At 37.3% G+C, this 10,852-nt stretch overlaps 1 long non-coding RNA gene across 1 annotated transcript; it reads left to right on the top strand.

Annotated features, from left to right (window-relative positions):
• The first annotated feature begins 1,099 nt into the window (after nt 1-1,099).
• Nucleotides 1,100-5,426, top strand: LOC110453972. Its single transcript, XR_002463325.1, has 2 exons — nt 1,100-1,181; nt 4,919-5,426. It is a non-coding gene; the product is annotated as an uncharacterized LOC110453972 (long non-coding RNA).
• The last annotated feature ends 5,426 nt before the right edge of the window (nt 5,427-10,852 follow it).

The raw sequence follows: 10,852 nt of genomic DNA, 5'->3' as shown, positions 1-10,852 counted from the left end.
GCTAAAATACTATGCCCATAAAGTTCGGTGTATGGAACATCTAGTTTTGGACGCAAGCTTTGTACGTTCAGGTGGACGAATGATAAGCAATTATTATTATGTGTAAAATATACAGGTTCGTCAGAGGAGATTGACGAGGAGCTATCAGAAGGATGAAAGGGGCCGGGGTTAGTTTCTATATCGCCACAGCACTATAGTGACAAGACGATGAGTATGGAAATATACAGTATAAATTGAGCGATGATCGCCATGAAATACGCTTTAAGTAATAACGTTTGATTTCGATATGAAGTTGTGTGTTCGTTGCAAGTTTTACATATGCCTAACTGTCGAGCAAGGAAAAAAAATATGACAATGGGCAAAAATGCATGATGGTTAAAAAAAAGCACAATAAAAAGGAAGACTTCAAAAACAATTCATTATACTTACATAAGACTGCTGGTCTTAACACCTGGATTACCCGTTCCCAGTATCATTTGACCAGAAGGAATAATGCATGTGCTGGGTGCCCTCGGCACGTTTCAGTAAGGTAGCACTTGTCATACAGATCCACGCTATTGCAAGGGGGCAAAAACACTCATACAGTACACACATGAAGACACACCCTTAAATGGCCTTAGTTACCTGGACGTTAAAAACAAATTACGGTGGAAGAAGAAACGCAGTAATTCAATACGTCCCAAAAATTAGGGACTGATATATATATTGTTCAATATTTTGTTGCATTAGACAGTAATGTACTCACAACGGAAGCATACTTCTTATCATTATTATAACATTGCATCAGAAGCTACCGATACCCAGTAAGCTTGCATTTCTCACCAGTTTGTATAGATATTTTTCTCCTTTATATTGTTACAATGAATTTCCTTTAATTACATCATTAACATATATGTACTTCTGCACTTGAATACAGCTGTTTCATTTATATAACTTTGCACACTTTATAACATTTAAAGTTGATAGAAACTGTCTATTAAATTGAAAAAGGAGACATGTGTCTGTTTATATGATTAACAGATGGTGTAACAATGCCTACGTGTCAATAAGCATTATTGATATGCTGTTGACCAATAGCATTTAAACACATAATTTTCGTGTTTCTGTCATCTATAAAAAGCTTAGCGCTGCATTCAGAAGTTGTTATATTCAACGAATCACATTAGCAGCTGCCTAACGAGGTGAGTTAAACTAATTATATATCTGCGAATGGGTATCATCATTCACTCTTTGAAGAATAGAAACATATTTTACAATAATGACTGGATATTTCAATTTCAAACATTAACGATATGTTCCTAAAACCGAAAACGTGACAAACGATCAAAATCTATACGTTCTTAATTTGTATGGAATGTATGTTTAGGACTTATATTACTGTCGAATGGCCATCAAGTGTTTTTCAAAGTTGCTTAGAATGCCAATATTCTCGAGAGGGATTGATGCTCGGCTTATTCCGCGCCTTTTTTATCAACCTTGTCTTTGGTATAACTAAGTCTCAGATTGTATGTTTACGAGATTCAGTTAGTATTCATAAATTATTTTATTCGGATTGGCAGATTGCTTTCTTTGCAATGTCCTATGAGGGAATGATTTCATAATGAAAATATTTTCCTGATATATTATTTACCAAAGCTTTGCGAAGGTTAAATGTCTGGCAAACCATTTACACATATTAAGCTAGAGCTGTGACCAATGGGGTGACAAATATACCCCCACAGACACGTAAATTGTAAAATGACCACGCAAATGTCTTTCTCTGTACTCTGGTTTAAATTTATGAGCACATTTTTCCGACATTGTCTTGCTAAAGAAAGAAGTGCGATCGCAGTCATATATACGCCTCAGTTTCTAGACTAATTCAAAACACAGAGAAGACTGCGATCGGGATATTATAATAAAACGATGCGGAAACGGGCAGGATTTTCCGGGATGGGCAGAAATAAGACAATAAAGACAGTAAATAGCCAAAATTGTATGGCATATTTTGTGTGTTAAAATCGTAAGGATAAGGCATTTTTTATGTAAATGGGCATACTCCCTTAAAAAAGTCCGAAACCTGCCTTTTTCTGATTTTAAACCTCCTATAACAAATTTTATTAAAACGAATTGGCAAAATGTATGGTCTGAGGAATTAAACGGCAAGTTATTTGCAATTCAACCTAATGTTGGTTTATGTGAATAAATCTATTAAAAAAAGATAGGCGAATGCATAGCCGAACAAACTTTGTCTACGGACAGACGTACAAGCTGGCAAACTTCGTTGCGGGGATATACGCAGGGTGCTGCGATCTGATAGGTTGGTAACTTCCATCAGATATCTTTAAACAAAATGTGCGAGTTTTGATCAAGCGTGTGGGGATGTTACGTCTCACAATGGCTGAATGCTCAACAAATTCTGAACATATTTGTTGAGGCTACTGAGTTCTGATTCGCTGATAGGTTTCCATGCAATTCGTACCTTGTGATAAAATTATCAGAATTAGATTGAACTTGCCTGGTTTACTACTGACCCCAGTCTCTTATCTGGTTTACATAATAGACGAATTTTGTCAATGCGGATGCTGAGTTGTCAATGGACGCACTTGCATAATTTACCTTATTTTCTCGCTTGAGTTTAACGGTAAACGATGTTTTAATAGATCACCTACTTCAACATTGCAAAATTTCTGCCACCCCTAGGTAACATGTAGTCACCATACATTGCTTTTGATTGGCTGACACATATATGGCTATTATTTTTGTTTTGTTGATTTTATGTTGGTCATAATAAGTGGATAGAGAACATTGTGAAAGAAAACGTTTTCAACCGATCCAATTAAACAAGATGACTGCCATGGTTGCCGATTCGCTGAGAAATATGGGATCAAAAGTTTCGTTCTTCTTGTCTGGTATTGTTCATACTTGATGGTAACCTGTATTTGTCAGACACGTAAACAATCATTGCGCTTTATTACCTTTACTTCAAATTTATTATTGTGGCTTCTCAAAAGCCAGTATGGTGAATATATTTGGCGGGACCCTTGTTGACCTTTGAGTGTTCGTGTTAACCTTTTTTTTATAATAAACGTTTATCTTTTTCCTTTTCGTTCGTTTGATGTCATTTCCTTACATATAATTATTTACCTTTCATTTACCCAAATGACCGGTTCTGTGTTGATGGGTCGTTCAGAATTCAATATCTATCTTGTCAAGGCGAGTAATATTAATTCATTTTTTAATGAAATATTTTCAGCAGCCCGATGGGTGAATGCAAGCATGTACATATTATCTCTGATCGGAATGACAAATATACACAAATCAAGTAATGGTTGATAGATGCGTAGGTATAAAATATGTCTGTACAAATGCAATTGTCTATTAATTGGGCTACAATGCAATGGTGCTGTTATGCTATTCCAAAGTGCCTATCCTCTACCTGTAAAGACGAATATAGGACTGCCATATCCAACTTCATGTCCTAAAAAGCGACAACTTGTGCTCCCTGTATATTTGGGGGCTTTCTCCCGTGTCATGTGCTTACGAAACAACAATTGGTTTTCTGCTCCTATTGCAACTATGGAACTTTGATATTTTCTTTGTACTTCCTAAAAATGTGTCTGTTAACTAGTGTCTTCCTTGGTAATACCTTAATTTTACCCTCAGTATTGAGTGTTCGGTCCTTAGATGGCATTATCTGTTAATAGGACGTTAAGCCTAATCAATTTGGTTTGGTATGCTTGTTTTTTACGTCCCTTTAACAGCTATGGTCATTTGAGGACGTGTCAGGTTTTGGCGGTGGAGAAAAGCCGGAGTTCCCGGAAAAAAACCCACCTATCTTCGGCCAGTACCTGTACGCGACCCAGTGGTGGAGGGCTAGTGGTAGCAAAATGTCAGACGCCTTAACCACTTGGCCACCGCGGCACTTTATGCATATCAAACTAATGAGAGACTCTACAGCTATTTAGTAAACAAGGCGCATGACATTATCAAATTATGTCTTTATTATATAGGTTTTGTTTTGTTTGTTTTTGTTTTGTTTAGTGCCAACAATTCTGTAAAAAGAGACGTTCACGAAAATAAACACATCAAACCAAAACTTAATAGCTTAAAATAGTTAAAGTACTAGGGATATACATCAATATCGAACAAATTTGCTGCACAATATATCAGATTTTATTGTAAAGATCAAAAGAGTGTAAAATAGTCATATATTAATTGCACAGAAACTGTATCGAATAATCTTTTCATTAACGGTACATCATAAAATCTGTCACGTATTTGTTTGAAATCAGCGCATTTAATCATAAAGTGTTTGACTGTAAATGATTGATCGCATGCATAACAATAAGGCTGTTTTTTACGCAAAATGTAGCCATGTGTGATGTAGGTAATGTCCTCGCTTAGGTCTGCTCTACTTGCACATGAACCCACATTATGTTGAATTGCAAATAACTTGCGGTTTAATTCTTCAGACCATACATTTTGCCAATTCGTTTTAATAAAATTTGTTATAGGAGGTTTAAAATCAGAAAAAGGCAGTTTATTATCCTTTGGTGGTAGATTAAGGGCTGCTTTATCTACCTTTTCATTTATGTTTATTCCGATATGACCTGGTATCCAAATCAAGAGCAGTTGGCAAAACAATGAAATACCTATATATAAAGTGATTTTATAGTATCGTTGAATATTTATTTCTGCTTTCTACAGTTATGTTGTTCCCTTTGTGAGTCTGTTTTCCACGCAAATTTACATTTGAGGCCTCTGGTGCCACTTGAAGCATATACTAATTCATATCCGGATATTGTAGTAACGTACGAATAAACATTCAAAGACAACACACCTATTGTAAAAAGTTCACAATATATTAAGAAGTTATTCCATTTTGATTATGTTCCATTTCAAATTGTCTGAAAACATGTTTTTTGTTTCATTGCAGACAGTCAAACAGGAATATGAAATCCTATATCCTTCTCGCTTTATTCGCCGCCTGTGTTTTGGTCAGTTTTGCCCAAGATAATACACCTGATGAGGAAAACCAGGAATCGCAGATGGATTCAGAATCAAATCTTTCTGAACAACCTTTATCGGGCAAGGAATTCGCCGCATTGTCAGATGCTAACCAAGAAGCGCATGTCTCAGAACAATTAGATCCAGGCAAGGATATCAACTCATTTAGGTGGCATCGTATTCGTTATTTTCATCGTCGTCATCGTCATCGTCATCATCACCATCATCATCATCATTATCATCATCATTATCATCATCATTATCATCATCATCATCATCATCATCATCATCATCGTTGTTGAAGTCGTCGAAGTCGTTCCTCACCGTCATAATGTCGTTTGCGAAAAAAAACAATAGGTTGCAATTCAAACATTGGACACTAAACCCCCTTTTTACATGTTTAGAGGAGGCATGAATAAAAATTTCAAGAAGCATCTTATCGTTGTCTTGTGATACACTTGTCTCTTTGCATGTATATTATACAGCATGACAAAACCATGCATACCACCTGTCCCTTTTATATTATGATGTTTTAGCTGACCATCCTCAGATGGAGATCTATTCAAAGCATCCTTCATCCGTGGTCCGTCATTCCGTCCGCCCTTAAACATTCTTGTTTTTATATCGCAGAACGTACGGAACTGAAGGATCTTCCTAAAGTTTAACATGTTAATCATGCTCAATAGTTGTGCATATTTACTTTTGAGACCGACAGACAGCCATCTTGAACTTGAGAGCTTGATATTGTTATCGTTATTTATCAATCGTACTACCGGTATCTGGTTCACATGAAGGTTCCTCATGGACCTTGGTTAGGCATAACAAGTTTTGGAACTGATGAGAAAACCAAGGGCGACCATCTTCGATTTTTATTTTAAGGTTTGTTATCTATAATTAATGAAAAATACTGGGGAAACTTTCTCAGATTTAATATGTAGGTTTCCCTTTGTCTTTAGCTGTCCATGTTTACTTTTCACGTCCTAGTAACAGCTAAAGTAATACAAGTAGGCGTCTCCGTGAATGTATTTATGCGTGATTGTGTGTATGTGTAGTGGAGACAGGATAAGTTGCTGTGTTTGCCTCCTTGCGATAGCGCGAATCCTATACCTACTTTAAAGTGCTACCTCACTAAAACAAATCATGCCGAAGGCGCCAAGCATAGTATTCCACCCGGTCAAATTATGCTGACAACTGGTTAACTGGTTGTTGCGATTACCCTAAATGCTGAACGTTAAGCAGAGCATAGTAATTACCAATTTAAGGACTTCGGATTGTCCCGGTTAGGGGACAGAACCCATTGATTACCCTACTTGGCCAAACATTCAAGACTAAGGCCAAAAGCGAGTTATTGACAAGTAAGGCGCTATGATATATAAGGTTGTTAGAAGTGGAGAATAATATAAAAATCCAAAATACTTTTCTTAGTGGAAGGAATAGGCCTGCTGTATCCAACTCCATGATAGTATAAGGCGATTAAGGTCCCCAGGTCCGCCACCTAGCGGTCGACGCGAGTTGTAGCCTTTAGAACTACGTACGTGTATTAACAAACCAATCAAAATGCATCTAACACAATTGCTTCAACAACAAATATAAACATGGAAGCACCCCTTCGTCAGTCTATCTGCGACAATTTCAAGTTAACTTAACAGACACATTATCAGGAAACGGCAATCGAGACATTGACCGACGGAAAATATGTGTTCATTGGAAATAAAACTAAAACGCTTATGGAAAGTCATTTGCATATGAATGTTTTCCTTTGTTGCGTCAATACAGCAGTCTACATGTCTGCATGTTTACATTCTCGCTTTCGTTTGTAAACGTAATCTGATTCTTTATCTAGTTTCGAATGAGATGGGCCCGACTATGACTCTGAAATCACGGTCTAAATATGCCAATGTTGAAGAGTAGGTAGACCAGTCGTAACTATTGGCTAGTCAAGTTGTTTATCGTAGAAGCCGATGAGTGCGGATGTACCTGCAGAATCACCGTGTCTTCTACGAAGGACATTGAACAAACCTAATTGCTCCACTGACCCCTCTGACCACTAAATAATGCGTTTTTAGTTTTTGAGGAGGCCCATGGTGTCACACTTGCCCTTGCTTCTAATAAATCATACGATGTGAATCATCTTATATAATTCCCTATCTGTTTTACGGAGCCTTCGCAACAAAACTTTCTCACTTTGTAAAACATTACCATTATTACATACAGTAGTATTGTACCTTAAATTATTACATTATGTTGGGTCCCCGGCATGTGGACCAGAGAATAAAAAGGCAAAACGCGACGCAAAAGGGGATTTAGTTGTACAACCTGTTCACCCGTTTTCAGTATAATATTACCGGGCGGAATGCTGTGCTTGGCATGGTATTTCGGTGAGAGAGCACTCTAAAGTCGGCATCAGATCCGCGTTATCTCAAAAAGGCAAACACAACAAGACAATTCGACGAAATATAGTCCCCCACCGAATGTGAAATGCACAGATAAATTCGTGCAGGAACTAATTCTATAAGTGAATGTTTGACAGACCCACCGTATTCAATTAGTAATAGTGTCAGTGACCTGGTCAAAAACAGAATGACCTACTTTGATATATGACACACCGCCTCACCAAGATGAATCCATACTCCAAGTATAAAATTCCAGTGACTAGTAGTGTAGGAAATAGAGCCCGGACAAACCTTTTCTTTGATGCAGGTCAAAGGTCAAAATGTAGGTAAGAATGACCTACTTTGATATACGACACACTGCCCCACCCAGATGAATCCATACTCCAAGTATAAAGTTTCATTGACTAGTAGTGGAGGAGATCGAGCCCGGACAAACTGTTTCTTTGATGTATGTCAAAGGTCAAAACTTAGGTCAGAGTGAGCTTGTTGATTATAAATTCATTTTATATATTTTAAATAGTTATTAATATATTTTGTAAGGTCAAAGTTAAAAAATAATCGGAATCGATGCGTAGAAAACAAATTATATTCTGAAATACCTCAACTCGGAGGTTGGTATCCAAGTTATAGATAAAACCGCAGAAACGAGGTTGTACTTGCCCGAGTCATCTACGGATGGGTTATTCATGTATTGGTCATACTTAATTGTTGAAGAGCGAATACTAGCCTCCATGCGAGGCATGCCCCCATTGCATGATCGTGAGAGGCGACTAAATTTGGGATCTTATCTTTTCTCTTCTTTCTAAACAACTTTCTTCTTCCTAATGTCTCCCCTGACAATGCCTCACTTTTGGCCTTTAGTCGAGCGTTCGCCCCTGTAAGGAAGGCTTTGGGTTCTGTTCCCTGGCCGAGACATACCAGAGTCTGTATAAATAGTAGTTTCTACTCCTGCTTTACGCTCAGGAATTTAAGAGTGGGACAAATGGTTCGCCCGTTGTCAGTATGATCCGACCAGGTGGGGTGTCCTGCTGGGACACACGCATAAACTACACGCATGCATCTTGCACACGGGAGAGGCCGTCTTTAAATGACCATAGCTGTTGATAGGACGTTAAACAATACTAAACCAAACCAAACCAAGCGTGGCATGTCACAAACCATTAAAAGGAAAAAACTTGTCATAAGATTGACCTTCAGTGAACAAACATATTTTTTATTATAAATATCTTTTCTACATGTAAAATCCCTACAATTCTAGCCTACCTAAAGACTGTTGATCTGTTAAGAAAGAAATAGCTAACCATATCCGTTTTTACTTTTCAAGTTGACATTTGTCTTTTACCTTGTCGTTCGTTTGATGTTATTTCCTACGATACATTGGCCCTTATGACTTCCTGAATGTTGACGGACCGATTAAAATCTGACAATAATAAAGAAATTTACTAAACGAGAAAGTTAAGGGGGATGGAGGCAATGGGTTCTAACCACAGGTTAGAATTACCAAAGTCCTTGAAAAAGTGGTTATTGTTATTCCCTGCTAAACCTTCAGCATTCAGGTAATTGCAACATGTGTTTCACCTGTCGATATTATCATGTGACCGGTTGAAATTCTGAAAGGGTGACTCCCGAATGGTGTCTAATTGAGGAAGCAGACTAAATTGATGCACAGTTACTTGTAGCTCTCAGAAGTACTAAAACTGTTAGTTGTTATTCCCAGCTGAACGTTCAGCATTTAAGGTTATCACACCAGCTTGTTTACCCGTGTTCAGTAAAATGGAACCGGGTATAATAAAGTGCTGGATGTTTTCACTATGGTGTTTTAGTTAGGTAGCACTCGTCCGCACAACAATCTATTGTCCAGTTGTGCGTTAAATCTCGCACATGTGGTAAGATCGGTTGATCGATGTTACGGTATGAGCAAATTCAGAAGGCTCGACTGAAACAAGGTACATCGTATACGTATATAATATCCGATTGGTATTTTTTTCACTTTTACTTATTCTCTAATGCATGTTACACATTATTACAATGAGTGTAAAACAGTCAATAGGGAGGTGTTACTGTCAGCTACAGTAGTAGTACATGTACGTAGTGAATTTCCGCCTTTATATTGTATCCGCGGTTGACTAGTGATACAATAAAATGTACCCATTACAACATAATTAACAGTTAACTGGTATATAGTAGCAGGTTACGTGTACAGTACGTACATGTATTTGACGGTATATCAACACTAGTGTTGATTGAGGTCATTTCATAGTATTTACAGTAAAACACTTGTTATTAGATTGTATTGGCCTTCAGCCAACAAGAAAATTGTTTGATAATATTATAATACATCTCAAATCACTTTTCAAAAAGGTCAGTATCTCTACAATTCTGACCTACCTAAAACGTTTTTAGTATAATGTAACCGAGCGGAATTCTATGCTTGGTGACTTCGGCAAGATATTTCAATGAGATATCATTATAAAGTCGGCACCAGATCTGCGATATCGCAAGGAGACTATAACTTCTTCAATAATACACATGGAGGCTATAACTTAAATGACATTAGCTGTTAATAGAACGTTAAATCCTATAAACAAGCTAATCAAAACAATTTCGGTACGCGATAGGTTCTGTTGACCTCATTTGCAACACTTCCGGATCTATATATATTCGTTCTCGCTTCCCAATATTTTCTGTTGGTTGTTTCTCTCTAGTCACTTATCTCCAAAAGACCCTGTTAGTTGTTAGGAGGACATTAAACACCAAACTAAGGTAAAACAAGCATGTGTGTCTTCAACCTTTGGTAATGTATGTTGATGAAACTGTATATAATATAAGGACATAAATGGTTGGCTGTAATAAACAAGAGGCCCATGGGCCTTAAAGGTCACCTGCTATATTTATACAGAGAGTTGATTTTGTTTTTAACATGAACAGAAATATTATTCAAAGTGACAAAAAAACAATAAAACCACCTTATTCAATATCTCGCATACAGATTTCAGGCTAAAAAGGATTTGAAACTAGCACCTCTGATTCTTAACAAGGAAAATGAAGAAATTTTAGCACACTGACTCCTTTGAGCCCCACCCTACAGCCCTTGGGGGTAGGGCTGGCTCAAGTATCAAACTGTCAATTCAAGGTTATAATTCCAATCAAGTTATTAACATGTAATATTCAAAGTATCAATTGCCATTATAAAGCATAATAAATTTTGCCCCACCCATCAGCCCCTGGGGGTCAGTCATAGCTCATAGGTGCATACTATCATACTGCTACCTAATACTGATAATGCTAACCCAAATTGAATTACTTCCAATGGAAATTAAACAAATGTTGGTCCAAAATGTGATTTCCCTATATAAACTATAGTAAAGTTTACCCCCTCCCCAGGGGGAAATGTGAGACCCCAGGGTCAAAAAATTCACAATTTCGGTAAAGCACCTTAAGACCCTTCCATCTATGAAGAGTATTTGATT

This window comes from Mizuhopecten yessoensis, unplaced genomic scaffold (genome assembly GCF_002113885.1).
Source record: "Mizuhopecten yessoensis strain PY_sf001 unplaced genomic scaffold, ASM211388v2 scaffold7551, whole genome shotgun sequence".
Lineage (NCBI taxonomy): Eukaryota > Metazoa > Mollusca > Bivalvia > Pectinida > Pectinidae > Mizuhopecten > Mizuhopecten yessoensis.
This window is presented reverse-complemented; position numbering and strand designations above follow the sequence as displayed.